Source organism: Littorina saxatilis, linkage group LG2, assembly GCF_037325665.1.
Source record: "Littorina saxatilis isolate snail1 linkage group LG2, US_GU_Lsax_2.0, whole genome shotgun sequence".
NCBI classification, from domain to species: domain Eukaryota; kingdom Metazoa; phylum Mollusca; class Gastropoda; order Littorinimorpha; family Littorinidae; genus Littorina; species Littorina saxatilis.
The window spans coordinates 53,571,996-53,584,416 of NC_090246.1; positions in this window are offsets into that span (position 1 = coordinate 53,571,996).

Consider the following 12,421-nt stretch of genomic DNA (forward strand, 5'->3'; position numbering starts at 1 on the left):
GCAACCTAGATGCATTGTCTCAAGTTTCCTCACATAGTGCGATGCATTGTTTAGAATATGTATAGTGACTAAACGAGTATCCACAATATAGCCTATATACAATATATATACAATATACAACATGCAGTATTGCATATTAAATATTCTGCGCTTCTATGTACTATGTACTACACACTATGTTGATGATGGTTTCATGAGTATAGTTAAGCCATGGTATGCACATCTTATGATAAGTTTAAACATTTATAAAACATGCAGTGAAAAACAAACAAACATCCTGCGCCACTTTGTACTCTTTCGATAATGGCTCAATGTGTACAATTGAGTTGTGGTATGCACACAATAGCGTAACATAAAAAAATACTATGTCATATATCTCAAGTACATTGTACCTGATTCGATGATAAAAACAAAATGATGATAAAATCATGTACCTATGAACCATGTACCCGTTGCACCCGTTGTGCCAAACAACTTTGCCTTTGCTCACTCGGCGCCTCGTTTCCTTTTGCCACCAGCTATTTGTGCACGTTTTCGCACGAGGACTGTTCACGTATTTTCACGTGTCTTTTAAGCTGGTCTGCGTGTCTCATCAGGTGTGCCACGCCTGCCCTAGTTTGTGCACGTATTAAAAGACCACAGGCCAAACGACAAAATTTAATGCGGTCAGCATTTTACCCTTTGTTTTGCATGTGAACATTAAATGTTGTTCAAGAGAGCAAGTGGCAGTACTTTCTCTTCTATTATCTCTGGTTGTTTTAGTTATTTTTTTTAGTTATTTTTGAAATAGTTACCTTTGATTGATACCTTAGTTTACCCTATATTTTACATTAACACGCGAGACTGCGTGTCTAAATATTTTGTTTTCGATTGTTTTTGATTGTTGACTTTAACTGTCGACGTTGTTGATTGTGTGTCTGTTTGATTGTTGGTTTGTTTGCTTGTTGTGTGTGCGAGTGAGTGTGCGAGCGCGTGTGAGTACTGTTGTTAGTTTAGCATTGTTTTTTTTTGTTGTTTTTTTTGGTTTTTGTTGGTTTTTTTTCCTTTTATTGTTACATGTTTGTCTACCATAATTTACCATTATTATTTTGACATTACTTCAAATTTGTTATATTAAAATCGTCCGCCAAATTTCATTTGCTTTTAAGAGTACGCTCATAAGCTTAGCTTGTTGTGCTCCATGTTCCTTATTTCATGTATGCGGTAATAGTACCAATGGAATTTACTGAATAAACTTGTTTAAACCAATAAATGAATGAATAGATCAATAAATAAATGAATGAATGAATGAATGAATGAATGGATGGATGGATGGATGAATCGATCAATCAATCAATCAACCAATCAATCAATCAATCAATCAACCAACCAATTAATCAATAAATCAATCAAAGTTACTTATAGAAAAAAACCAATCAATCAATCAATCAATCAATCAGAAAGACAGACAGACAGACAGACAGACATAAAGAGATCACGAAAGCAAGACAGACAGACAGACAGACAGACAGACTGAGAAAAAGAAAGAAAGAACGAACGAATGAAAGAAAGAAAGAACGAAAGAAAGAAAGAAAGAAAGAAATACACAGTCATCGCAACGCCTCTCGCTTCTGCAGCAACAAGGTGTATTTCGTGTGCTTTATGTGTGTTTGTTTGCTTGCTTGTTTGTTTTGTTTTAACATAGAGGGGGAATCGAGACGAGGGTCGTGGTGTATGTGTGTCTGTGTGTGTGTGTGTGTGTGTGTGTGTGTGTGTGTGTGTGTGTGTGTGTGTGTGTGTGTGTGTGTGTTTTTGTAAAGCAATCTTCGACGAAGGCCGGACTTCTGTATTGCATTTCAGCTTGGTGGCTTAAAAATTAATTAATGACTTTGGTCATTAAAAATCTGAAAATTGTAATAATTATTTTTATATAAATTTACGTTCAGCTTATTCTACATCATTTCCTGATTCCAAAAACATATAAATATGTTATATTTTGATTAAAAACAAGCTCTGAAAATAAAAAATATAAAAATTATGATCAAAATTAAATTTCCGAAATCGATTTAAAAACAATTTCATCTTATTCCTTGTCGGTTCCTGATTCCAAAAACATATAGATATGATATGTTTGGATTAAAAACACGCTCAGAAAGTTAAAACGAAGAGAGGCACAGAAAAGCGTGCTATGCAGCACAGCGAAACCACTACCGCGCTAAACAGGCTCGTCAGTTTCACTCCGTTTTGCACAAGCGGCGGACTACGGTCATTGTGAAAAAATGCAGTGCGTTCAGTTTCATTCTGTGAGTTCCACAGCTTGACTAAATGTAGTAATTTCGCCCCACGCGACTTGTTTCTTTATTGCTTTTTTTTTTAAAAGCATATTTAGTCTTGCGATGCTTTTGCAAAACAAAAATACAAAACAACACCTTCTCCGGGAAGAACAGTCCCACGAAACGTCCAGCACAACAAGTTACTGACCTGATATCGATCGCGTGGTCAGCAGCAGTAAGGCTAGTAGTGTCCGGCACCAATTAATTAGAAAGTCCATCTTGGACGTCAGGGTAACTTTTCGCTCAATGCTACCTCTGACGCTTCTGCCTTCCACCCGGAACAGTTATACTATCTTACGAGCAGCATCGCCCGTTTAAGGGTGCGCTGTCAGTGTTGCCATGATCACTCGGACACCTGGTGAAGAAGGTAAATAAAACAAGGCGGGACTGACGAGTTAATCACTCCTGCGACGAGCGCGTGCCGCGGAGACCAACTAAGTTTCAGGTGTTTCCAAAGAACTTCTACGAGGCCCAGGAAGATCTCGCTGCGCTTATTGTTGCTTATGTGTCAGTGATGCGCGCAGGACGAAAACGAAAACGAAATGTGGACCTTCCGCGAAGCTGGGTCGACCTGCACGTTTTGGTCTTCCTGGCTGTTTCTCTCGTCTGCTACTGATCGCGGCAACTCGTAGGCTGCTTGACCAATGTCCCGAAACCCTCCCACCCTGTCGCATTACCACGCCCACCTAGCTACTACTTGTGTATTGAACCAAGAACATAAAAAAAGATTATCAAGCAAAGGCTGGACGTACTAGTGTTTGCTGAAAATCTGTAGTGTCATTGTCTTTCTTTTCTTGATCTGTAGCGTCTGACGGCTTTTTACATTTAGTCAAGTTTTGACTAAATGTTTTAACGTAGAGGGGGAATCGAGACGAGGGTCGTGGTGTATGTGTGTGTGTCTGTCTGTGCGTGTGTGTGTGTAGAGCGATTCAGACCAAACTACTGGACCGATCTTTATGAAATTTTACATGAGAGTTCCTGGGAATGATATCCCCGGAGGTTTTTTTCTTTTTTTCGATAAATACCTTTGATGACGTCATATCCGGCTTTTTGTAAAAGTTGAGGCGGCACTGTCACACCCTCATTTTTTTTTATTCAAATTGATTGAAATTTTGGCCAAGCAATCTTCGACGAAGGCCGGACTTCGGTATTGCATTTCAGCTTGGTGGCTTAAAAATTATTCAATGACTTTGGTCATTAAAAATCTGAAAATTGTAAAAAAAAAATGTGTTTTATAAAACGATCCAAAGTTACGTTCATCTTATTCTTCATCATTTTCTGATTCCAAAAACATATAAATATGTTATATTCGGATTAAAAACAAGCTCTGAAAATTAAAAATATGAAAATTATTATTAAAATAAAATTTCCGAAATCGATTTAAAAACAATTTCATCTTATTCCTTGTGGGTTCCTGATTCCAAAAACATAGATGTGATATGTTTGGATTAAAAACACGCTCAGAAAGTTAAAAAGAATAGAGATAAAGAAAAGCGTGCTATCCTTCTCAGCGCAACTACTACCTCGCTCTTCTTGTCAATTTCACTGCCCGCCTTTGCATCGAGCGGTGGACTGACGATGCTACGAGTATACGCTCTTGCTGTAAAAATGCAGTGAGTTCAGTTTCATTCTGTTAGTTCGACAGCTTGACTAAATGTTGTAATTTCGCCTTGCGCGACTTGTTGACGGGCCGCCCGATTGACGGGCCGCCTGAGCGGCTCGTCTTTGGCGTCGGGTAAGTAGCTTGCAGGTGGAGAAATTTTTGTTCATGGGGGATTTCTGTGACGTATGTACCACGTGACAGGAAGTCGCCGTTGGTCTCGGCAAAGAAACTACAATGCAGTGTGTGGTCTCTGTGAGACTGAAAGACAGAGCGACAGATACACACAGTGATTCAAGGCGCACAACTCTAGTAAAGTTGTCGTAGCACGTCTGTCTATGGCCAAAGTGATCCGGGTTCGATTCCCGGCATGGGCGGTCTATTTTTTTTTTAATTCTTATTTACTATTGTTTATTATGAACGTTTTAATGTTTTATTTTACTCTAATAATTTTTTTAATTGTGTAAAATAAATAAATATTATTATTATTATTATTTTTTTTTAATCCAAGTGGTCCGGGTGGAAAGCGATTCGTCTATGGCCAAAGTGATCCGGGTTCGATTCCCGGCATGGGCGGTCTATTTTTTTTAATTTTTTTATTTTTTTAATTCTTGTTTACTATTGCTTATTATGAACGTTTTCATGTTTTATTTTACTCTAATAATTTTTTTAATTGTGTAAAATAAATAAATATATATATATTTTTTTTTAAATCCACGTGCACAAGACAAAAACTTTCATACTGGGGGAGCGAGCCAGTCTGAAGAGTACTCGGGTCCAGCGCCAGCGTTTTTTATAAGAACTTGGAGTGATTGCGAATTTGCGCGTTTCTCGTGAGTGCTTTCGAAGTTTTGTAATTTGATTTTCCCCAGCGAGTGTTCTTTGGAGGGCACTAGACTGTGATTGCTGGTGCATGTTTTTATTTTTGTTTTTCGTTCTTTGTTTCCGTTTGTAGTCTGGTCAAATACCTCACAATGTGCTCAAACAAATCACAGGCATAGGAAATGAACAAGAAGAAGTGTGTCACAAGAATTTGAATTCTAACAAAAACATGTGCATGAGTTCATAGACTACCACTGTCGAACCCTTCACTGTACAATGTAAATGAGTACAAAATATAGTCGTCAGTTTGGGAGACATTGTAGAGCACAGGTGAACTTTATCACAAACGGACAACACAAAAAGTACTTTCTTTTCAAACTTGAAAGTTTGTTGTCTATTTTTAACAGGGTCTTTCAAACAAACAATAACATGTGTATTTTTTATGTGAAAAAATTCATCTATTTTAACATTGTTGTACTTAAAATCTTAACATCTGCTAACAATTTGCGTATGAATATTTTTTATTCCTGCACTAGAAGGGAAGAAATCAACCTGTGGAAGACGTGCTGTGGTTTGTCTCCCTTCCTTCGAAACCGAAACCGAAACCGTCTGTAACGCTTACAGGGCCTCATAGATATCAGAGTCAACTCTCTCTCCACCCCCCCTAACGACACCTCCACGCATTCAGCGTAACGGCTTGTACGGCGTGTTACTTCAACATAATATGATAATAATAATAATTAAGTAGAAGTGCAGTGCCTTCGGCACGACCTGGCACTGCATACCCCAAGCGAAGGAGCCATCAAAGTTGAGAGAGAGAGAGAGAGAGAGAGAGAGAGAGAGAGAGAGAGAGAGAGAGAGGTTCCACACCTAGAAATCTTGTCAGTTGTTGTGGTTGTTGTTGTTCCTGTTGTGTTTGTTGTTGTTGTTGTTTTGATGACAATACTGTCCTTTTTTGTGTGTAATGTTCTTGTTGTTGTTTTGTTGTTATTGTTTCATACTTGTTTACTCTCTCTCTCTCTCTCTCTCTCTCTCTCTCTCTCTCTCTCTCTCTCTCTCTCTCTCTCTCTCTCTCTCTCTCTCTCTGTTTATGATGATATCTTTCCTCGGAAAATGCAGTGCTTTGGATGGTAAATGCATATATGTTTGGCAGAGAGAGAGAGAGAGAGAGAGAGAGAGAGAGAGAGAGAGAGAGAGAGAGAGAGAGAGAGAGAGAGAGAGAGCGATTACAACCAAATGACGAAGTCTCGTCCAACATCTCGTGCTACGAGATATGATGTACACCTAGATTACCTGATTACAAGTAAATAACGAAGTCTCGTCCAACATCTCGTGCTACCAGATTTCATGTACACCAAGATTACCTGATTACAAGCAAATGACGAAGTCTCGTCCAACATCTCGTGCTACGAGATTTGATGTACACCTAGATTACCTGATTACAAGTAAATAACGAAGTCTCGTCCAAAATCTCGATATCTTCAGTAAGGGACAACGGACCTTTTCACAAATGTTCATAAAAATCGGTTGAGAAATGGAAAATAACGGTTTTTAATGGATTTTTGTTGTTGGTGGTTGTGGTGGTGGTGTCGTTGTAGTTGTTGTTGTTGTTGTTGTTAGTGGTGGTGGTGGTGGTGTTGTTTTTTTGTTGTTGGTGGTGGAGGTGTTGTTGTTGTTGTTGTTGTCGTCGTCCATCATATCAACCAACTCACCAGGATTGCAAGTAATTCACGGTGTCTCTTACAACATCTCGTTGTTGGTGGTTGTGGTGGTTGTGGTGGTGGTGTCGTTGTAGTTGTTGTTGTTGTTGTTGTTGTTGTTGTTGTTAGTGGTGGTGGTGGTGGTGGTGGTGTTTTTTTTGTTGTTGGTGGTGGAGGTGTTGTTGTTGTTGTTGTTGTTGTTGTTGTTGTCGTTGTCGTCGTCCATCATATCAACCAACTCACCAGGATTGCAAGTAATTCACGGTGTCTCTTACAACATCTCGTGCTACCAGATTTGATGTACACAAAGACTTTAGCTTGGAAATGGAATCCTCAAGTTTGACGTCATGGAAGATGTCATAACATTTTGAATTCAGCTCCTTGTGTTGAAGAGAATGATGTCATGAGTTTGACGTCATGAGTTTTGATGATTGTCTTCTTGACCTGGGTTTGACCTTCTTTGTTATGACTTAGAAATTGGAAGCGCTTGTAACTGCCGTTGTCGATGTCGGATCAAAACGATTTATGTCTTAAAACCTTCCTGGGATCAATAACATTGCCTGTGCCAATTTTTGTTGTAGTCGAGTCAAAACTGTGAAAGTTTTAGGGGTTCTAACACACACACACACACACACACACACACATCATTTGGTTGAAATCAACTCTAGTGTGGGACCAACCTAGCTTCGCTCGCTTCGCTCGCTTCGCTTGGATAATAATAACTTCAACAAGTATTTTTTTGAAAAAATTAACCTTAACAAGGCCTCAACACAACAGCGCTTCCTGGAATTGCATGGCTGTTACCGGGAAATGTACTGGGTCAAAGGTCCGCCTGACTCGAAAATTTACTGGGGAAAAGACAGTGACTGCAAAAAATCGTGTACTTCATGATTGGTACAATGGCCAACACAAATGTTGTCGGATCAAGTCTACTTCCATTCTTTAGATGGTATATGTTTTTTCAAAGAAATAGTCTTTTACATTGACTACTGCCCTCCCAGGAAACCTGGCCACATCCTCAACAAAGTCAGCCAGAGCTTCGTTTAAGTGTGACAATGGGTCATATATTGGTGCTACATTACTAGCATTCAAATGTGTATTCATGGCAACAGCATTTTGCCATTTACAACAGTTTCACTAACACTGTATTCTTTCTTGCTTTATTATTTTGTGACTCAGTGATAATTTTAAATAAAGTTATTTGAATCATACACTTTGATTTCATTCATTTCTATTTATAACTACTTTTACTACTTTCCCTTCTACACTGTGACATGCCACTGTATGACGCTCATTCAGACCAAAAACAATACCATTCCTACCTGTTGCAACGTCTATCGCTCGCTCTGTCTTTTGGTTCCTTGGTTGATCGATCGGTTTCTTGGTGGAAAACATATTTATGTCACCAATACCAGTATTATTGCATCACTTCCATAAAGGTAGAGTAGCCTTCTTCCTTTCTGTTAAGCCAATAGGTCTTATTCATTATTGAGCTCTTATTCATTATTGCATTACTTTCACAACAATCTTCTTCCTTGATATTGCGATAGTTGTTATCTCCCATTTATGTACAAACGCCGAAAAGACAATTTAACAGGACACATCAACACTATTATTTTGTTTACCTGTACCAACAGGTGTACAACTTCCTGTTTCTTTGATATTGTCAATTTCTTGTTGTTTTTGCCATCAGGTACGTTTGATCGCACGGGGTACCTTGGGGTTTTGTGGTCATTAGCGCTTTGGGGATTTTCTCGGTGAGGAGCGGGTGTGTCTGTTCAGCCTGTGAGGCGCCGGGTTGGTATGTTCATGCCGGGGGATTTTGTCTTTTAACTCGCCTTCTGTAACTCATATATGATTCCGTGACTGCAGGTTCAGTAACTCATATTAAGTGAATGAAAAATAAATAACAACAAGAAATTCCTCCGAGGTAGGAAAAACACCCCCGTCAGAGAACTCAGAACTTTATTACATGCGGAGAGAGAGAGAGAGAGAGAGAGAGAGAGAGAGAGAGAGAGACAGACACAGACACAGAGAGACAGAGAGACAGAGAGACAGTCAGAAGTCAGAAGTCAGAAGTCAGAAGTCAGAAGTCTGAAGTCAGAAGTCAGAAGTCTGAAGTCTGAAGTCTGAAGTCAGAACCCAGAAGTCAGAAGTCAGAAGTCAGAATGTTTATTCGCGTAAAGGGTACGTCGAGGTTGGTGGCAGTGAGAATGGTTATTTCCCTTTGACCATTAATATGTCACTTTTAATCTTAATCCACCAATAACTCCCTAACCGTGTGTTTGACTGGTCCCAATTTTTGTTAGGACTGTCTCAGGAATGTATAGAACCTGTTCACCAAGTTTGGTGACGATCGGTCCGTTCATTCTTGAGATCTATATGCGAACACAAACAAACAAACACATCGAGTGAAACCTATACACACCCCTATACCGGGGGTGTAAAAAAATCAAGATAAATCGATACAAAACGAAACAAAACCCATGTTAACAAAACAAACTAACTTAAACTAAACTAAACTAAACTAAACTAAACTAAACTTAACTAAAACCAAACTTTACTAAACTAAACTAAACTCAACAAAACTAAACCAAACAAATTGGCTGTTTTTACATATTACGTAATAACCTGACTGTCTTCCATTTGCATATTCATTTCTGATTGTAACTTCGATTTGAAGACACCACTATATGCCGTAGGCTTGTAGTTGTTTTCATATTTAAAAATGTATGTAATTTCATAAGTATGTAAACAGAAATGAAACGTTGTTAAAAGCAAACTAAACTGAGCTAAATCTAACTTACAATAAATGTAAACTAAACTCAACTAACACGAACTAAACCAAACAACACCAAACGAAAATAAATAAAAGAAAGTAAATTAACACTTACAACTAAAAATAATTCGTTTTCTTTTTTTGAAAATAAAAGAGGCAAAACAAACACTTAAAAAAAACCTACAACGATCAAAATCAAAATCGACACAAAGCAATTAACACGAAAAGTAACAACTAAGGTAATCAGATTTTCAAACTAAAGCCGACCTGTTAAAATATACTCCGTCACAATTCAGTGGTAACCTACATTTGGTTTTAGGTCTGGCCCAGAATGCAAGCTATAATCAATATCGAACTAATGAGCCCAACAACATCTTCACAAATTATATCGAGCAATGGGTTTTTACGGTGCAGTGATGTCGTTAGGTGTTAGCAGTCGACGAAAACTTATTTCAAATCGCCGAAAACTTTGCCATCATTTCGGCACTTAGACTGGCCGAATTTTTTCATGGTGGAGGAAAGGTGACGCCAAGGACTGTCTCATTTCCGAAAAAAAATGCCGAAAAGTCTGCGGGTCTGATTCAAATGTTGGTTAAACTACATTTATGTGCATTTAGATTCTTACTCTTACAGACTTACAGTCGTTCTCTATGTGCGTGTCCTCTCCAAAAATATGTCTTACTGACTCCTTGGTTTCTGTCTACTTGTGAAAGTTTGAGTTCTTTTGACTTCTTTTTATTTGGCTGACTGTTTTCACACCCCGAAAGCTATAAATCTGCTCGGATAAGAAAAAAAAAAAGGTTCCCATACTTTTTCATAACACTCAATGACTGCATCCAAGAAGAAATTTAGTGGTACTTTGTAAATTTCATACAAAATACAATTTTTAAGCAAGCGCAGACTTGAGTTTTCATGTAGATTCTCTTGGTGACGTTTATTAACTAACCCCCCCCCCACCCCCCCCAAAAAAATATATATATATATATATTTATAAAAAAAATACATGAACATAAGTTTTATGTATAAAATATGGTACACTGACAAGAAGTCTTGGTAAAAACAACTGACCTATCTTTACGCTAACTGCAAAGCAAGTAACCAAGTAAGACAAACATGCCAGCAAGCAAACAAAAGCAAACGAAGAAGCACACTAGCATACAAACAAACAAACTACCAAACAAACCAACACCAGTTTAACAGTGAGATTAAAATAAATGATTTGTTCGGCTGGCTGTTGTCGCCTTAACCTGATTTGAATGACATTGTCCCCCGACACTCCCCCAATGTGTGTGTGTGTGTGTGTGTGTGTGTGTGTGTGTGTGTGTGTGTGTGTGTGTGTGTGTGTGTGTGAGTGCGTGTGTCTGTGTTAAAATTACAAAACAGCGATGTCATCAATGCAGTTCTAACAGGGCCCATCGATCTTCTTTTGCTTTCAAGTTCTTCGTCCCCACCCGTCCTTTTATTCCTGTAGGCTTCTTTTTTTCTTTTAACAAGCTATTCCTTTTTGTTGCTATAGCTTAATTGTTGCTAATCAATCCAATTCAATGCTGATTTTATAATTATGCGTTAGGGAAGGGGAATTTAGCGCCACGCTTAATACAAAAGGTTCACTGAACCGATGAAATATCTTAGCGCGATTAACGCACTCTTGTTTTGAATGGTAGCTACGGTTTCGTGTGGTGACGTTCGGTGCTTCATTTATATTTCAGTGATTAGTACCGACCTAGAGACCAGGCAAGACACTGGAGATCAGAGGGATGAGGTCTGAACAATAAACATAAATTATTCATTAGAGATTCACACGGTACGGGTCAATATCTATAGCACGTACAGCCGCGTAGGAGGATGGTCAGTGGAGGTCTTGTCAGTTTTCTCCTTTACTGAACTTCTGGGGCTAAAACACTGGTAAGGAAGAAAGAAAAATGTAAAAATCCACACAAAATTGTCAAGAAAAAAACAACAACCCAGTGATAAGAAAGAAATAAAGAAACAAAGAAAGACTCGAAAGAAAGAGAGAGAAAGAAGAAAGAAAGAAAGAAAGACAGACAGACAGAAAGAAGGAAAGAAAGAAAAAGACGGAAAGAAAGAAAAAGAAAGAAAGAAAGAAAGAAAGAAAGAAAGGAAAAAATAAATTTTTCGTCAGTATATACTATAGGCTATATATACTATACTGTATATTCTGTCAATGTCTTCTTTTGTCTTATTTTTAACATCCTATGTCATTTTACTGAAAACGAACTTTAAATCGAAACGTCCCGTGTGTTGTGTATGTTGAGACAACTGTCTATAGGTGAGTCCAGTTTTCAATGTTTCTGCGTTTTTTCTTTGTAATCACTCGTCTGGCAATCGCTTATTACAGAAGGAAAAACTCGGTCTGGAAAAAATAATTAAAACTAAGGTCGAGGCAATATAAATGTCCTGAGATTTGGGTTTTAGCTGAAAAACGGCATTACCGAGGGATAATCTGGTCATGTCTTGGAACTAAAAGAAATTCTGGCTGAGAAACCGAGGTGCAAAGTGGAACCAACATTGCCCGGGTGCCTACGCCGGCCATTGTGAAACACGGAATCAATTCTGGACACAAGCCATAGCGACGGTGGTGCAATGTCAGTAGCAGTAGAGTAAACACACACACACACACACACACACACACACACAGATAAACTACTATGCCGGTGTGTGTGTGTGTGTGTACGTGTATGGAGTGCGTGTGCGTGTGCGCGCGCGTGCGTGCGCGGCGTGTATGTGTGTGTGTGTGTGTGTGTGTTTATGACCAGGTAGACAACAGATTGCCTTCCTCGCTTCATATCTATATATATATACGACTAGTGTCTGTCTGTCTGTCTGTCTGTCTGTGTGTCTGTGCGCGATGCGCGGCCAAGGTTCTCGATGGATCTGCTTCAAATTTGGTGGGCTTATTCAGAGAGACCCCGGACACAACCTCATCGATGAGATATTTCAACAAGTGCTCTCAGCGCGCAGCGCGGAACCGATTTTGGTTCCACCTCAGCTTACCCGGGCCCCCATACCGACACACCATAGCCGCTACACCACATCACAACGCCAAAGTTCTCGGTGGATCTTTTTCAAATTTGGACACCGTATTCAGCTACACCCCGGACACAATATCATCGATGAGATATTTCAACACGGGCTCTCAGCGCGCAGCGCTGAACTCATTTTCGTTTTTGCGTTCATTTCACCATTA